This window comes from Wolffia australiana, chromosome 16, assembly GCF_029677425.1.
Source record: "Wolffia australiana isolate 7733 chromosome 16, ASM2967742v1".
Lineage (NCBI taxonomy): Eukaryota > Viridiplantae > Streptophyta > Magnoliopsida > Alismatales > Araceae > Wolffia > Wolffia australiana.
Genome location: NC_135850.1, coordinates 9,962,710 through 9,977,703, shown reverse-complemented (window position 1 = coordinate 9,977,703; position 14,994 = coordinate 9,962,710). Strand labels below are relative to the sequence as shown.

At 40.8% G+C, this 14,994-nt stretch overlaps 1 pseudogene; it reads left to right on the top strand.

Annotated features, from left to right (window-relative positions):
- Window positions 1–4,817: 4,817 nt before the first annotated feature.
- LOC144713641 (protein EXORDIUM-like 2) lies at window positions 4,818–5,911 on the top strand (annotated as a pseudogene).
- The last annotated feature ends 9,083 nt before the right edge of the window (window positions 5,912–14,994 follow it).

Genomic DNA, 14,994 nt, shown 5'->3' with positions numbered 1-14,994 from the left:
GATGGACTTATTTGCCAAACAGAGTAGGACTCATATATACAGATATAAAAGAGCCTATTTAGGGCTCGCATGACCAAATCGTCTTCCATACAAAATCATGTACTAAAGATGATTGAGCAGATAGAAAGGTTGGCAGTGCTGCGAGTTGAACTCCCCGTTGAGATTAGCACAAACCTCATTCTTCAATCCTTACCTGATTAATTCTCAGAGTCAAATCTTAACTTTAACATTGACAAAATTCAGACGAATCTTCCGGAGCTGCTTGACATGCTTACCACTACTAAGGGAAACCTTCAAAAGGACAAGCCCCAAGATCTCTTTATTGGTAGCACCAACAAGAAGAGAAAGGGGATGTCTGCTTCAAGGCGAGACAAAAGGAAGAAGCAAGTGAAACGGTCCCAACAAAGAAGGACAACGACAAGAAAGGTAGGTGCTTCCATTGCAGAACAAATGGCCACTAGAAGAGGAACAAAAAGAAGCACCTCAATGAGATAGCTCAAAAGAAGCATGGCGATGCTTTTGGTATCTATGTGATAGATACTTACTTGTATTGTAGAGATTCATCATCTTGGGTATTGGATATTGGATGTGCCTCTCATATCTGCAATGACTTGTAGGTGTTGACAAGTAGAAGAAAGCTGAGCAAACCGAGGTGGAGCTAAGAGTGGGGAATTGCACAAGAGTTGATGGTATCACTGTGGGGATAGTGAACCTCAAGCCTCCATCCGAAGATTTCCTATCTTTCAAAAACTGCTATTATGTTCCTAGCATAATAAATAGCATCGTATCTATTTCATGTTTGGATAGACTAGGGTACACTGTGATCATTGTTCCCTTTATTTTAAGAATAAATTAGTTGCATCAGCACCATTGGTCAATGGGTTGTACTTGATGGATTTCTCTTATTATAATCTCCAAGTAGATGTTGCTCTTAAGAAAAGTAAGCAATCAGTGAATACAACCTATTTATAGCACTGTCGGCTTGGACATGTTAGAAATGAAAGATTGCTAAAGTTGCATAAGGATGCGTACTTGGGTTCATTTGATTTTGAATCATACGCAACCTACGAATCTTGAATTATGTGTAAATTACACAAATCACCATACTCGGGGAATGTGGAGCGTGCCTAGGGCATCTTGGAACTTGTACATTATGATGCATGTGGTCCTATGACTGTCCAAGCTAGAGGTGATCGTTCTTACTTCATTACTTTCACTGATGCTTTCTCTAGATACAAATGGATATACTTAATGAAGTATAAATCCGAAGCTTTTGAGAAACTCAAGGAATATAAGAATGAAGTATAGAAATAATCTAGAAAGAGTATTAAAACAATTTGATCTGATCGAAGTGGAGACTACTTAAGTACAGAGTTTACTCAATACATGAAGGACAATGGTATCCAAACTCAGCTAACTCCTCCTTATACACCACAAATGAATGGGGTGTCATAAAGGAGAAATCGAACCTTGTTAGACATGGTAAGATCTGTGATGAGCTTACTGTAACTACCAGTGTTACACTGGGGATATGCGCTTGAAAAAACAGCACATATACTAAACATGTTACACAGTAAGTCGGTAACTTCCACACAGTATAAGATATGGAGAAGGAAAATACCAAATTTTATGTATGCTAAAGTATGGGGATCTCCGGCCCACGTGAAGAGGCATGACCTAGGAAAGCTAGAACCCAAATCTGAACTGTGTATATTTGTGGGATATCCAATAGAGACACATGGATACTACTTTTACTGGCCCGAGGAATAAACCATTTTTATTTCAAAGAGGTCAGTCATCCTACAGGATGAATATCTTTTAACAGAAGATAGTGGGAGTAACGTAGTTTGGGAATAAATTCCAAATCAAGACACAAAAACTACCTCATCAGATGAGCGCTCACTTCATGAAAATGTTCAGGAAAATACACTAGAGCCACGTAAGTCAGGAAGAGTAGTGAGACAACCTAATCTCGGACATATTGCATCAGGTGAAGTCTAGAAACTATATCTTAAGGATGATGATCCTTTGACATACGAGGAGATGGTTCTAGATTCTGACTCTCACAGATGGCGAGAAGCGATGGATTCTGAAATCCAGTGCATGCACCAAAATCAAGTATGGTACTTGGTTGACCCTCACGAAGGTATAGTACCTATCTGGTGTAAGTGGATCTTTAAGAAAACAATCGGTGCAGATGGACAAGTTGACACATACAAGGCAAGACTTCTTAGAAAAGATTATCATCAAAGGCTAGGAGCTGACTATGACGAAATATTTTCACGCGTGGCCATGATAAAGTCAATCAGAATTCTTCTCACCATAGCTGCACACCACGACTATGAGATCTGACAAATGGATGTCCACACCACTTTACTAAATGGAAACCTTGATGAATAGATGTACATGATACAACCGGAGGGTTATGAATTCAAGAAATTTCCAAATAAGATGTGCAAGTTGCAAAGGTCCATTTATGGATTAAAGCAAGCTTTGAGGAGATGGAATCTCAGATTTGATGAGGCTATCGGATCTTATGACTTCATTGAGAATGAAGATGGACCATTCGTACACAAGAAAACCAGTGGGAGCGCAATCACTTTTGTGATTTCATATATGGATGATAGTCTATTCATTGGGAATAATGTAGGAGTGTTGTCATCAACAAAGACATGGTTATCTAAGAACTTCTCCATTAAAGATTTGGGGGAGGCAACCTACGTATTATTCATTTGTATCTATATAGATAGATTGAGGAGGTTGCTAGGATTATCCCAATCTATATACATAGATACAATTGTCAAAGGGTTTGGCATGGAGAACTCTAATAGAGATCTAATACCAATGAGATATGGAGTTCAAATATCAAAGGAGCACTCGCCTAAAACTCCTGAAGATAGAATGATAATGTCTAAAGTTCCATATGCTTGGGCTGTTAGATCCATCATATATGAAAGGCTATGTAATATGCTTGATGTTGCCTTTGCTAAGTGTTACGAGCCAATTTCAGGCAGACCCAGGAGAGGAACACTAGGTAGTAGTGAAATGCATCCTTATGTACTTGAGAAGGACTAAGGATTTATTTCTGATTTATGGAGGAGAGTATCTGAATCTCCATGGTTATATTTACTCTCAGAAATTACATCTCATGTTTGCGAGGACATCCACCAGTAATTGGAAAGCTGTTTATTTTGCTGTTTCTTAATCTAATATTATTTTAAAGTAAGAATTCTCAATTATCTTTTAGAGGACCCGCGATAGATGCAATAGTTTGGTGCCCTATGTATTTTAGCATATCTCAAACACTCATTGAACTATTCAATGGAACTACACTCTTAAATTTATATTTACATATAATAAAAATTCATGTGTACCTTTTCAATAGTGTGTGACTTATATTTTCTACTCTGCCGTTTTACACTAAAGTGTGATGCCTATAAGATTGTGCTTCCCTTCATTTGATTACAATGTTGAGATATATTCTGATTTGTTTTTCTACATAAATGGAGGAAATTTTTGCACTTTTGGCAACAGGGGAGAAATATGAACTGCTTACATTAAATGGGGTTTCATTGTAAAGAATGATAGCCGATAGGAGTAGAAGACAATATCATTTGGCTCGAACTGTCTTATAATGGTTGCGGACTCCAAATCCTCAGTTAAATGATAAATCCTTCGTGATTTTCCATTACTCACATTATCAAAAGTGAGAATAATATCTTTGACACAGTCGGCTGCTTAGGTTGTAAAGAAATGAAATTCTGAAGAAAGGTTGTTAGGAAATCAAGTTCAACCTGAATAAAATGAAATGAGTTCCCCAACTGATTCATTGTCCCACTGGCCAATTCTACCATTTATGTAACCGCGGTTGTTAGCTAGAGTTCCCTACTAGACTTCTGAAACACAATTACTTTTGCAAATCCACCCGTTTATCCATGTGGATAGACAAACATGTTCCGCATCCCCTGAATACCACTACTATTTATCTGAAAATACCAGCGAGGAAAACACCACGTAGGAGTGTATGATTAATCTTGGATTGATGGAAACGAAAATTTATAAAATAATTTCCTGACCCAGATTTGTCGTCGGCATTTGGGACGGATGTGAGTTACGAGAGGCTTGTCGTAGCTATGCGTCCATCCATATTGAGATTTAATGTTGTTTAATGAGATTTCGTGAGCTACATTGCAATCTAGATAAAATATAGTTTGGTCATTTGATTCTGAGAACCTAATGCAAATACCAGAAACCCACTACTGAAAATTGATTTATCGGCTTGTGACTATGGGAGATGACTAGGCGTAGTGGTAAATTTAAATAAGGCCCGTGACCCAGATTATTTGATGGGAAAACATAATATTTATTCTAGTCTGTGAAGTGTTACGATGTGCATTACATGAGATTGGGGGACGCACAAGGACAGCTGCGAATCCACCTGAGCAGTCCGACTTCCGCGCCGAGGGAACCTACAGACTACAGAACGTATGGTTAACTGTAGACCTTGTCTCTATCGCTCGTAGTCTTGTCCATGCCAGCAAGCCAATCGCCAACAGGGCACTCCTGGCCCACCGTTGTTGGGTAGTGGCTACTTCATTTTATAAACGAAGGTTCTCCGTTCCTGACTTAAAAGCACGTTTCTCTCTCTCTCTCTCTACAGCTGTCCCCTTAGTGGGTCATAGGACCTTGATCTGGCCGCCTCCGTTCCTATCTTCTATTCCGCGCTTATTGGCCCACTTCACGGCGTAGTCTGAGTTGAAGTAAAGCTGGCTTCGCTCACACGCGTTTTTCGTCTATATATAAGTATACTTGATTCGCTCTTGCAGTATCCTTCCTCAATCACCAAGCAGCGTCGACTTCTCTCTATTTTGTGCTGCACCAAACGGAATTTTACCCTTTCCATGGCGTCAAGGAAAGAGTCTTCTCCTCTTCTTTCATCGGTCCTCGCTCTGGTCTTCCTGTCCTCGTCTCTCCTCCAGGCCGAAGCCTTGCCTCGCAAGCTCACCGCCCTCGTCAAGGAGCCGGTTCTGACTCTCAAGTACCAGTCCGGTCCGCTCTTGAAGGGCACCGTCACCGTCGACCTGGTCTGGTACGGCCGATTCTCGCCTTCCCAGCGCGCCATCATCATCGATTTTCTCCGCTCTTTCACGGGGAAGCCCGTCCCGAACCCGTCGGTGGCCTCGTGGTGGAGTACCACCGGCGCCTACGGAACGGGAGGACGGCGGTTATCTCGCTGGCTCGCCAAGTCAATGACGAGAAGTACTCGCGGGCAAGTCTCTCAAGTCCGCCGACCTGGTGACCCTGGCTGGGAAGGCCGGGCGAGCGCGGGCATCGCCGTGGTGCTGACCTCGGCGGACGTGGCGGTGGAGGGGTTCTGTACGAGCCGGTGCGGGACGCACGGGCAGAGGCGACCCGGTTCGCCGTTCATCTGGGTGGGTAACTCGGAGACGCAGTGCCCGGGGCAGTGCGCGTGGCCCTTCCACCAGCCCATCTACGGCCCGCAGACGCCGCCGCTGGTGGCGCCCAACGGCGACGTCGGCGCGGACGGGATGGTGATCAACCTGGCCGCGTTGCTGGCGGGAACGGCGACCAACCCCTTTGGAAACGGGTACTTCCAGGGTGTCAAAGAGGCGCCGCTTGAAGCGGCGTCTGCGTGCCAAGGTATCTTCGGCGCGGAAGCTTTCCCCGGCTATCCTGGGAAGCTGCTCGTCGACGGAGCAACCGGTGGCAGCTACAACGCCAATGGATTGGAGGACGGCGGTATTTGTTGCCAGCAATGTGGGATCCTCGGACGTCTCGCTGCTCGCCGCTGGTGTAAATGATAACTCTAAGATATCGCTGCCGTAGGGTACTCTTGTTTAGCGATTCATTTTAACTCAAGTGAATTAAAATGCGGATTTGTCTCCTGAAACTCAAGTGGATTACTCTCACATCTTCTTAAAGCGTTAGTTGAAGTACGGTACATGTATATTAGATTATAATATATTGATGCAAATTTGAGTAGAAGAGAAGCCCAAGATATGATCTCATCTAGAGGAGGGAACCACAGGTATTTAAGAAGACCATTTTTAGAGTCCATTTATGCCCTTTTAAGAGCTAGATCTAATAAATGCAAGAATTTTTTAAACTTGCCTGTAATTCTAATTTGGAACATACATTCCCAAACGTGGGTAATAAGACATATTTATCCCGGTGGAATATCAAGTCATACCAGCTAGATAAACCTCTGGAACTAAATCGAAGGGCTAGGATAATCTATGACACTTCGACTTAATGTGTTTTCTGTTTCAATTTTTTTCATCTTTAATTTATGCTCCCAACATGTAGTTCAGGGCCTAGTGCATTAGAGTTTCCCCAAGGGGAAGTGACGTCAAGGTTTGTGTGATTGATAGTGTGTTTTTATTTTGAATAATTCTAACAAAAAATGTTATATTTTTGCCCTTTCTACCCTTCTTCCCATGTTAATATCTTACTTTATCAGTCCAATAGCATGAATGGAAAGGGGGAATTATTGCAAAGCTACCTTCAAATTTTCAGCTCAATCAACCTTTTGATGCAGGAAGATTAGGGAAAACTAGGTACTAGGACTATCTAGAGTTGGGGTTGGATAAAACAGACCACAAATCACACGATCAAATCCGAAGATTTAAATCTGGTGAGAATAATGGTGGTGCAGCCCCTTTCCTCGAAGAGGGTGGGAGTACTGTCTTACAACAACCGCAGTGAAAACAAAGCAACAAGATCAATAAATTCAACGGGTGATCGCTAGAAGATTCAAAGCCCTATTCAACTAGTCGTTTGAAGATTCAAAATCCCAAAACTAATGCAACGGTGGTGGACAAACAATCGAATAAGATTGGACGAAGAACGCTAACACCAAAGAGGGAAGAAAGTACCACAGCACTAGGGGAGTGCGTTGTGGTGTTGCGGGTAATTCTCGACACGCCATTGGCGGGGCGAATGATATACGCTTTGACAGGTTGTCGCGGATCCAACTGGGTGTGCGAAACCTAAACGGTAAACGAGGTGTGCTGTTGCCGGACCTAGAATCTGAAGGTCTAAATGCTGATTGCAGGGGTCGCGTGGGCGGACGCATGCTGCGTGGGTGGGCGGATGGCGTGCATGCGTGGGCGTGAGCGACTAGCGGGGCCGCGCGAACAGCCCTGCGCGCGCGCGAGCGGCGCGTCCGTCGCACGCGGCGTTGCGTGTGGGTCGGCATGTGTGCGCGAGGCGCTGGCTGGCCGCTATGCGTGTGGGCAGCCGTGCGCGCACGAGGCGCTGGCTATAGCCGTGCGTGCGCGAGGCGCTGGTTACAGCCGTGCGTGCGCGAGGCACTGGCGACAGCCGTGCGTGTGCGCGGCGCTGGCGAACAGCCTTGCACATGCGCGGCGCTGGCGAACAGCCTTGCACATGCCGCTGGCGGGAGGCTGTGTGTGCGGCGGTGCAGGTAGGCCGCTTGTGCGCTCGTTGGCATAGGAGGATGTACATGTGAGGACACCGTAAATCCAGTCTTTATTTCATGCTGTTAGCACAATTTTATGCATTTAAAGAGCTTAAAATGGGGTTGTTATCATATATTTACATAAATTTAATGTTCCCAAGTGATTTCTCATTTTTCCCTAATTTTTTTGTTAATTTTATGAATTTTGTAGGATTTATTTGAGCTTGAAATAATTATTTTTAAATGAAAATGGCAGGTTGAAAATTTAATTGCGAGCTTAATTATTATGGGTATGAAGTACTGAAATTTTTGGAATTTTGTGGAATTTTCTAGGATCTATTGAAGATTTAATTGCATTTTTTTAGATTTATTTAAGTGAGAAATGAATTTTTAAAGGGGAAAAGGATATATTTATAATGAGAAAATGAGTTTTAAAACAATATTTACTCTTCCAAGGGCTTTTCGTAAATGTTAGTTGCAATTATGCCCTCAAAAATATCTCTCAATCGTGCATGCAGGCGTGAAGATATTATTTGAAAAGTTACAAGGTTTTATTGCAATTAATCAGCTATTTTTAATGATTTTTATGAAAAGAAGGAGAGAGAAAGTGAAAAGGATCTATACACAAATATTTTCTGAGCGGCATCCTTTTGCATGCACTTGTTTTATCAAGGACTTGATTGCAAGATTTCAGGCCAGTCTCTCTATGGGAGGCAAGCTCACCTCGCGTGCTGTGCACGCAAAGCGCATGCACGTGAGGTGACATGGCATTTTTTAAATGGCTAAAATTGTAAAGAGCGTACAGGTATGTGAAAAGCGCTACGTAACGTGTTGTTTTTTATTATTTTTCCTTTATTTTTGCCAGGGGGGTACGTGGCGCTTACAGATTCAACCTGAAACGGAATTCAAATTTTCGCCAGCCAATCCCAAGTGGACACATCATTGCGCGTGGCATAAATAAATTAATAAATAAATGAATTTAAATCCAATGGCTAACATTGTTTTAAATTCATTTATTATTAAGTTTTGATCCTGAAGTTCGATTGAGATGATTTTTTTATGGATTTTCTCATCTTGAGGCCTACATTGATGGATAATAATTAATTAGTAAATAGGGGTGAAATGGTAATTTTTATCATTTAACCTAGGTATAAAAGCGGCATTTCTAGAGGAGGGGCTCATTCTTGGTGGTTCTCTATCACAGCTGCAAGACAGAGAGGAGCTCCAGCTTGGATCAACTTGTTTGGTACTTTTTCCTTCATTGTATTTGAAATTTTTGGTGTATTTTGGATGTTATTAGTTGAATCTCTTAGTCGTTCTTAATTTCTATCTGAACTTCTAAAACGCTTGGCTTGAGCGGCATGTACAAGCCCTGACTAGGATTGAGAGGAGTAATTGAGAGATTTAACTGGTTATTCAAGTGCATTTCAAGAAAACTATAAAAAACAACATAAAAAGAGTTTACTTTCTAGGAGATTGAATTTCCCATTCCAATATTCAGTAGAGTAGTTTTTTTTTTCTGAATGATCAAATCTACAGAATCAACCAAAACAAATCAAAATCTTCTTCTCAATCTCTCTAATTTAACTCTTGGATCCTTTCAATTGGATCAATAAATTCAAATTAGAGCCCCTTATTTCTTCTACTCATCTCATCTCTTCTATGCCCCTTTCTACATTTCTCATTTAATTAGGGTGATTTGATCTTCATTGAAGATCAAATTAAATTTAATTAGTGTCACATTATTCAATTAGATCATCAATTAAATTAACTTACTAGCTTCCCTTGGACGATACCCTTTACTTATCACTACACATCTCAAGTAGGGTTTTATAAATTTATTGTATAAGCTAAAATTAACAACGACAAGGGGTTTTAAAATTGCAAAACTCACCCCTATTTTTGGCTTATCACTATGGGCACAGCTGTGCAGGAGGGTGCGCGGGTCTGGAACGGTGGCAGGCGCACATGCCCGAGATGGCTAGTAGAGAGGTGGAAGGCCCGACACGCAGTGGGCAGGGGGGAGCGAAGGTGGTCTTCCCTTGACGGCGGTGGTAGCAGCAAGCGGGAGCGGTGGCGACTTGGAAGGGAAGAGAGTTAGGGCAAACTTCCTCAAGAAGAAAGAAAATTTAATTCTTAAGAAAAATTCACCAAGTGTTTCTTACAAAATTGGGCTATGTATAGGCGTTTGAGGAATGAGAAAAGAAGATAATCATTGAGACGACGTTGGCGACGTAACGACTTGTCATGTCAAAAGACGGTTCTAAAGTTGCCATTAACGATGTGTCATGACACGGGATGAGTCGTGTGAAGGTGGAGGCACGTCCGATGCCGGTGCGTTGTCATGGTTCCCATCCGGACAGTTCTGAAGTTGGTGTTGATGGTGAGTCATGACGTGGGACGTCTCGTGTAAAGGTGCAGGCACGTCCGATGCAAGTGCATTGTCGTGGTCGCCATTAATTCCCCTAGGGTCAGAAGAACTCGACTCCATTGAGTTGCTGCTAGAGAGCTCCAGTGGGGCCAGCAAGTCTAGACAAAGGTGAGCCAAGTCCTCTTCCGCGATCCACGTGGCATCCGTCGAAGGTTTGCCCTGCCAACGAATAAGAAACTTTCGCACCGTTCCACCCTCGGTGAAGGTGATTACCTCATCCAGTATAGCCTCGATGTTTTCATGCTAGTTGGAAGGTAATGAGGGAGGAGTGGACAAGTCAAAGTCGCTCACCGCAAAGTCCATGGGTGGGAGAGGTCATTAGATGAGAGAGGTGGGGCTTTATATTCCATCAAATCCAAAATATTGAAAGTAGTGCTTATCCGCCATGTTGAGGGTAGACTGACGGCATAGGCATTTTCCCCAACTCGCTTGAAGATCTGGAACGGCCCGGCATACGAGTGTGAAGCTTGGTAGCCCGCTTAGGAGCAAGTCTCTCTGGCCTTACCCTCACCATCATCATGTCACCTTCAATTAACTCGCGAAAACGACGGTGTAAATCTGAGGTCTGTTTGTATGATGTGTTGCTCCTCGTGATGGGTTGATGAATGTACTCATGCAGACTTTTAATATGTTTTGAAAATGACTGACGATGGTCTGAGACTCTAGCATGCAGCAACATAGGTATTCAATTGGTAGGTTTTCGAGGCGGGTGACTATGAACAATTTCGAAAGGACTCATGCCAGTGGTACGATTTACAAAGGAATTGTAGGCAAATTCGGCTCGGAAATAACAGCGTCCCAAGAATTGAGTTTATCCCCAACCAATTATTGTAATAGATTGCCTAGGCTTCTATTGATGACTTTTGTTTGACGGTCAGTTTGGGGATGAAAAGCAGTTAAAAATATGAGCTTAGTTCCTAAGAGGTGCCAAAGGGTCTTCCAAAAATAGCTAGTAAATCTGACATCTCTGTCTGATACTATACTCTTTGGAAGACCATGTAGGTGGACAACTTCATTGAAATAAATTTGGGCCACACGTGATGTGTCATAAGTTTAGGAACAAGCAATAAAATGGTCCATTTTTAAAAAGTGATCGACAACTACCATGATGGAATCATGACGCTTATGAGTGCGAGGGGAGCCCTATAATAAAGTCGATGCTCATGTCATTCCAAGGTTTATGAGGGACCGGAAGGGGAGTATATAGACCCGTATTTTTGTTTGACTTGTTTAGCGTGAGCACACACGGGACATTGAGATACAATATTTGCTACATCTCGTTTTAGGGAAGGCCAATAGAATTTGTGCTCAATGGATGTAATTGTCTTATCTCGTCCAAAGTGACCACTTAAGCCTCCGGCATGTATCTCCCAAACAAGAAACTCTCTAAGCGAAGTCTGTGGGATGCATAGCCGACGGTCCTAGAAAAAGAATTCGTTTTCTAGAATGTAGTCCTTAGTCTTTGGATTAGGGCCTTTTCCCAAGGACTGGATGATAGTGCAAAATCTGGAGAATCAATGTAGAGATCCCCTGATCAAAGCCAATCACCTCAACATTCATGACATTCAAAAGGTGGATTCGTCTACTTAATGCATCGGCTACTCTATTCTCGACGCCTCTCTTATGTTTCAGGACAAAGGTATATGATTGAATGTACTCAACCCATCGAGAATTCCTAGGATTTAACTTTTGCTGGGAATGAAGATACTTCAACGCCTCATGATCGAAATAAAGAACAAACTCCTTAGAAATTAAATAGTGGCGCCAGTGACCTAGGAATACTATGGCATAAAATTCCTTATCATTGGTAGAATATTTGAGCTTGGATTCATTCAAATTCTCACTAAAAAATGCAATGGGATGATTCTCTTGACTCAAAACTTCTCCAATTCCTAACCTGGATGCATCACAAGCAATCTCAATACTTAACTAAAATCTGGTAAGCGGAGGATTAGAGCTTGTGTCATCTTAATCTTTATATCCTTTAAGGATTTCTGTGCTAATATAGTCCACTCAAAATGGTTACCCTTTAGGCATTCAGTCATGGGTGCCATAATAGTACTAAATTTTGGAATCAAGAGACGATAAAAAGTCGCAAAACCATGGAAACTATTAATATCATAGACACTTCTTGGAGTAGGCCATTGGGTTATGGCATCTATTTTAGCATGGTCTACAGAAACACCTTGTGTAGATAAGATAAATCCAAGGAATGAGACATGATCAATGATAACATCCAAATAGAAGCTAAAATAAGTGCACATTTCCTCATATTTTTGGGATTTTCATGCATATAACATTAGTTTTTCAAGCATGTTATCATGATTCTAGGTTAAAATAATAAACTTCTTGAGTTTCAAGTTAAATTATAACTTTAATCAATATTTAGGTCAATTTACACATTTAAATGATTTAAAATGATGATTGGAACAATTTAAATCATTGTAATTGACCTAGTTCTATAAATAAAGAGAAGCTAAAAATTAAAGTCTTTTAAAAATGAATAATTAGTTTTTATCGTGCATTTAGAAATGATTTTTACAATTTACTGTATGTGTTCTTTTAATAAAAAATATAAATAAATATTTTTTATTAAAACCGGCCCTTAGTGGGCCGGTTTGAGTACTAATTTCTTCTTTTAACACCCGCAGAACGCACGGAATAAGGCACCGCACGCAGCGGGGCGTCGGCGAATCAGAATGCCCATTAGCGCCTTTGGTGCACGACACGCACGCACGTGATTTCGTGCGTGTCGTGCACGAGTGAAAGATACGCGAAGGCTTTAAGAGCCAATCGCGTCGCGTTGTACGCTCAGCGTACAACGCAAAAATGATGAAAACGCTAACGGAATCGGAAGAGCTGTTCTTCCGATTCCGCGGCGATAAAAGGCCAGAAAACAAATTTTCTGACTCATTCTTGATTTGTTAAGCTCAAGGAACGATCGCCTAGCCTCCTTGAAGACTCAAGAATCAGCCAGGAGCGATTTGAAGATCAATTTCGACAGGAATTTCGCTGATCCGTAGCCGCAATCTTCCGACCAATTCAAGCAAAAACTCATGGAGATCGGGGACTTCGTTGCGCGGAATTCATTCGAAGCGAGTCTAAATAATTCCTGGTACCTCTAGGCCAATGTCTGCTTGATTTTTAAACTGTAATTCGTGCTAGATTTTCTTGATTTTGCATTTTCGTTCACGTTCGCCGTTCCTTTTTTATTTCCAATTTTAGTTGTTTAATTTCATAGATTTTAGTTTATTTTTAAAATCATTGTCTTAGTTGATTATAAAATTCCGATTTCGAATCCTATCTGTCCTTTGATTCGCATGAAATCGTGAATGCGACTCACGATCTGGTTCTTCTTCAATATATTCACGATTTGCTATTTTAGGACATAATTACAATTTCATATTAATTTTGATAAAATAAAAATATAATAAAAATACTCTTAAAACTAGCATTAAACCTAGTTTTCTGATTCTTTAAAAAATTAGTAAAACACCATCCGAAAAATAAAACAAACTAAAGAAATAAAACTATACAGTTAAATCCATTTAGACATTGATTTCAATTATAATCGACTAAAGATTTAAAATCAAATATAAAGATAAACTTAAGTGGTTTTATATCTCTGTTATTTAATAACAGAGAATCACTAAAATCACTTAAGTTCAACGGAGAGAATGTTAGTTCAGATTTACAAGTATTAGCATTTGAAAAATAAATTAAAACATCTATTCATTTAGATTTCAAGTTCAAAACCCTAATCAAAAGAAAATTGATTATTTCCTATCGCCTCCCTAGGGTTCGACCCCTTACTCAATTCATTAAGGGATATATAAATATAGTGATTGAGCCCAAAAAAACCCCCTAAATGATGACATATATAAACGCAATTTTTGAGCTTATCAATCAACAAGGAATAAACATTTCTTTGGGTGGGCATATAATTGTTCGGCCTTTAAAACTTCACATAGTAGGCGTAGGTGATGGACATGATCGTTCCGTGATTTGGACTTGATGATAACCACTCTTTAGATCAATTTTCGAGAAAATCATTGAACCAGCCATCATATCAAACATATCATCAATGCGAGGGATTGGAAATCTGTACTTAACGGTGATCTTATTAATGGCTCTACTATCAACACATGCGCCAACTCCCATCCTTCTTGGGAGCTAATAGTGCAGGGACTGAGCATGGGATATGGCTCTTCTGAATAAATCCTTTATCTAATAGTTCCTGTACTTATCGTTGAAGCTCCTTATATTGGGTAGGATCCATATGATAGTGAGCAAGATTTGGCAAGGATGAATCAGGAATAAAATCAATGGCATGCTAAATATCACTGATAAGCCGAAAATAGGGGTAAAAACTATGCAATTTTTAGCCCTTGTCGTTGTGGATTTTGGCTTATGCAATAAAATTTATAAGAACTCCACTTAAGACGTATAGTGATAAGTACGAGTGTCGTCCAAGGGAAGCTAGTAAGGAATTCAATTTGGTGATTATATGGGTCGTTTCACTCTGATTAAACTGAATTTGATCTTCAATGAGGATCAAGTCACCCTAATTAGACGAGAATTTAGAAAGGGGGGTAGAAGAGTTGAGATGAATAGAAGAAATATGGAGCTCTAAATTGGCTTCTTTGATCCTAATAAAAGGATCCAAGAGGTCAATTAGAGAGGCTAAAAGGGCATTTTTAACTTGAGTTTGGTTTGTTTTTTGCGACTTTGATAATTCAGAACTGAAATGGGGGTAATTTAATCTCCTAAGAATTAAAACTAAATTTTTTTAGAGTTTTTCTTTGGAATGCAGTTGAATGCTTAGTTGAATCCCTCAAATTCTCCTCTCAATCCTAATCAGGGCTTTTACATGCCGCTCAAGCCAAGCGATTTAGAATTTCAGATCAAAACCAAGAAGAAGAAACAAGAAATTGAACTAATCTCATTCAAAATGCACAAATCCAAATACAATCAAGGAAAAAGTACCAGATAACTTGATCCAGGGTGGGACTCCTCTCTGTCTTGCAGCTGTGATAGAGAACCATCAAGAATGACCCCCTCCTTCTCGAAACTCAGCTTTTATACTTAGGTTATATGGTAAAAATTACCATTTTTACCCCGT